This window comes from Triticum dicoccoides, chromosome 3B (genome assembly GCF_002162155.2).
Source record: "Triticum dicoccoides isolate Atlit2015 ecotype Zavitan chromosome 3B, WEW_v2.0, whole genome shotgun sequence".
NCBI classification, from domain to species: domain Eukaryota; kingdom Viridiplantae; phylum Streptophyta; class Magnoliopsida; order Poales; family Poaceae; genus Triticum; species Triticum dicoccoides.
Window position 1 is genome coordinate 843625921 of NC_041385.1, and position 772 is coordinate 843626692.

A 772-nucleotide genomic window follows, 5' to 3' on the forward strand; every position below is an offset into this window, starting at 1 on the left:
CGATTTCAGTATAACTATGGGATGCAGCCTCATGCGTGTGAACTAAATCACAAAGAAACAACTATCTAATTTGGTAGAGGACACTTCAGATCTAGCAAATAACACACACGTGCAAGCACACGTCCAACTAAAAAGGCCAAGCGTGAGGTAAATCTGGCATAGAAAAGGGGATCAAGATAGGGTTCAGGGGGATTTGATGTCCTGACCTTTTGGCGTGATTTTACCTAGGAGGAGGACGTGAGGTGGAGCAGGCAGTCCTGGGAGCAGGTGTGGTGGCCGCCGCCTGCCTGAGCAGCGCCAGTTCACACCAGCACCGCGCGGCCAGTGGTAGCTGCAGATTCGTGCGCCCCTCTGGATAGGAAACAAACGGGCTCTTGGAGCGCGCGGAAGAAGAGGCCACAGCCGGATCCAGCCTCCCCACGGGAGAGGAGGCCACGGCTGTATCCGGCACCGGCGGCTGTCGAGGGAGCAGGCGGGGCTAGCGACTGAGAAGGAAGGAGAGGAGGGACTCAGCCATGCCCCCGCTGCTGCTTGCCCCCGTCATTGATCTTCCTGACCTTTTGGCGTGATTTTACCTAGGAGGAGGACGTGAGGTGGAGCAGGCAGTCCTGGGAGCAGGTGTGGTGGCCGCCGCCTGCCTGAGCAGCGCCAGTTCACGCCAGCACCGCGCGGCCAGTGGTAGCGGCAGATTCGTGCGCCCCTCTGGATAGGACACAAACGGGCTCTTGGAGCGCGCGGAAGAAGAGGCCACAGCCGGATCCAGCCTCCCCAC